This window comes from Dasypus novemcinctus, chromosome 4 (genome assembly GCF_030445035.2).
Source record: "Dasypus novemcinctus isolate mDasNov1 chromosome 4, mDasNov1.1.hap2, whole genome shotgun sequence".
Classification (NCBI taxonomy): Eukaryota; Metazoa; Chordata; class Mammalia; order Cingulata; family Dasypodidae; genus Dasypus; species Dasypus novemcinctus.
In genome coordinates, this window is record NC_080676.1 from 56378067 (window position 1) to 56380915 (window position 2849).

The window sequence follows — 2849 nt, forward strand, 5'->3', positions numbered from 1 at the left end:
AGGGAAATTTGGAAATTTGGATTCAAATAAAAATGTGGATATTCTTTGAGAAAGTCTTTTAAATAATTATCCTATGGCAAAATGTGCAAATACATATGTACAAGGGTGTTAAACATAGTATTTTTTAACAAACAAATAATTTGGGGAGAACATCTACCATGTAGCATTAGATATTTAAAAACTGGGGTGTGTATAGACTAGAATATTATAGGTCATTTAAAATGAGGGAAAGCTATATTGCTAGGTGATAAATAGGTGAAAACAGCATGTGTTGTTTGTATACATGTGGATTGATGTTTATCTATCTTCAGTTATCAGTTTAACTTATGTCTATCGAATTATTTATCTAGCAGTCTAAGATCTAGTCAGAAGTCAGAAGTGATACATACCAAACTGCTAAGATATGTTTATCTCTGGAGGGGTTTATGAAAAATGTATTCTATATAATTGTTGTTTGCAATTTTTATTGCATTAAAACTTTAGTAATCAGGCAAAAACAAAACAAAGACAAAAAACCTGGTAAGCATATGCTTTTTTTAAAGAGTGATTTCTTATATTTTTAAGAATCAACAGAAAGACCATTTTGTCCTGTCCAGGTTTTATGTGCAGGCAATGGAGGGAGGACAGAGGAGGTCAATTTGAGGTGGTTGGGGTTAATTTAATGTAAATAGCTGACTGGTTTGCAGAGAATATTTTGAACCAGAGATGTCTGGTTCTAAAGAGAAGTTAATATGAATGGGAATGCAGATTTCTGGTGAGGAGGTGATAAAGAACTTCATTATCTTCAGTAAGTATTTACTGACAGCCAAGGGGGCCTGCGGGCTAGGGGTAGGACCCGAGACCTTTCAATCCCTGGCCTCCAAGACCTTCCCCTTTCCTGAAGACTCTGGTGTGAATTTGGTGCGTTTCTCTTGGGCTGATCCGGGGTTTGGCAGTCTCTGTCTCGCTTTGAGTTCAAATCGGTATGTGCCTGAGCTTTCTCGGAAGATGGTAAACTTGCGGAAAGGAGGACTGATAATGTCTACTATATGTCCTCGTACCTGGTTCAGTGCCTTACACGGAATAGGTGCCTAATAAATACTTAACTGGTTGCATCACCTCTCTGTTCAAACCGCCTATCATTCTCCCATTTCCTTCAAATAAAGGACAATTTCCCAGGATCTGCTTCCAATGAACTTACCAGTTTTATATTGCCTTATTCTCCTGAATGCACCAGAGTAAAGTGACTGTGAGCCTGTCCCCCAATATAGACAGCATCCTCCCTTCTCTAAGCTAAAACCTGACCCATCATTGCCTTCAGAATAAAATCCAAATTTCAGAATGGCATTGAAGCCCTGTCAGAGGCAATAGGAATATTAAACGCGGGGGCTCCCGGAGTCAGGCTCCAGGAGTTAAGTCTCCTCTCCCCCTCAAGGACTTCTGACCTTGGGTAAATTACTTTCCCTGGGAGATGGAAATAAGAATAATACTTCCCTCTTGGACTGTTAAAGAGTAATTGGTTAGTGTAATTCTGGAGTATGGGCTAAATGCTGGATATTGTTATTATTATTTATTTAACACCTTTATGTAAATTATCTGCTCCCCAAGGCATTTGAGTCTGCTACCCCTGAACTAGAAGGAATGAACCAAACATCCTGGAGTGAATGAACCTTGAACTTAAAAGTTAAGTTGGAATTAAAGAATGAAGGACTTTGAATACCTTACCTAAGATCTTAAGTTTAAGGAATAAGGTTTGAGGAGTAATGATTTATTTCAAAAAAGATAATTTAGGTACAATGTAATTGGCCAATCTCCCCAACTCATCAAGTTTTTTTCTTCCAATTCTCCCCAATACCTGATAATGATGATGATGATGATGAACAATAGTTACAATTTATTTAACATCTGTTTTGTGCCATCCATTTGTCTTAAGTGCTTTATATTTTCATTTATTAATTTACTCAGTCACTCATTTATTTGTTCATTTATTCATTCAGCATATGTTTGCTGACCATCTACTAGGCACCAGGCACTGACGTAGGCTTTGGGGAATAGTGGTGAACAGACTGACGAGGTCCTGCCCTCGCGGAACTTGTACCTTGGTGGTGATTCAGACAATAGGAGAGGAAGCACATATATTATGTGCTAAGAGTTATGAAAGATGGAGCTCATTACACGTGTCCTTGTTAGCTGTTGTTATAATCCGTATCTGGCCCAACTCACTTTCCATCTTTCTTTGCCGTGGCATACTCACAAGCGTGTGTCCTCTAGCTCCACTGAACTGCTTTCTGACTTTTCTGTCTTATGCCTGTGCCTACACAGTTCCCTCCAACAAAATATACTGCTGTGTATTTTTGCCGTTTGGAGGTTTGTTTCTACATCCTCTACCATGCATTTCAAATACCACCTCCTCTAGGAGTCTTCTCTGGTCATTCTGGTTGGGATTAATTACTCCTTCCATGCTGCAGGGATAGTGTTGGGACTTCTTGTCTAGCACTTACCTTGCCCCATCTGAATAGTTAAAAATATTATTTGTACATATTGATTATATGTTTTCCTTCTCCACCAAACTGTCAACTGCTTCTTTTCTACCTCTGCCACCAGCGTCTATTGCCTGTATTAACACAACTATAGAGTATAGCCAAGCTTCTTTTTCTAGAATCTAATTCCAAACCAAAGGTCCTCAATCTTCTTTTCTACCACTTTGTTCTCCAGCTGATCCCTCTCATGTGTCTGAGCAAACATGAGTGAATAACTGCTGACAGGGAGGGCTTTCTGGAAGTCAAACCTCCAAGATTTTACTGGCTTACTTAAGATCTGTCAATGGTTCTCACATTGAAGATAAAATCCAGACATGCCCTTTGATAACT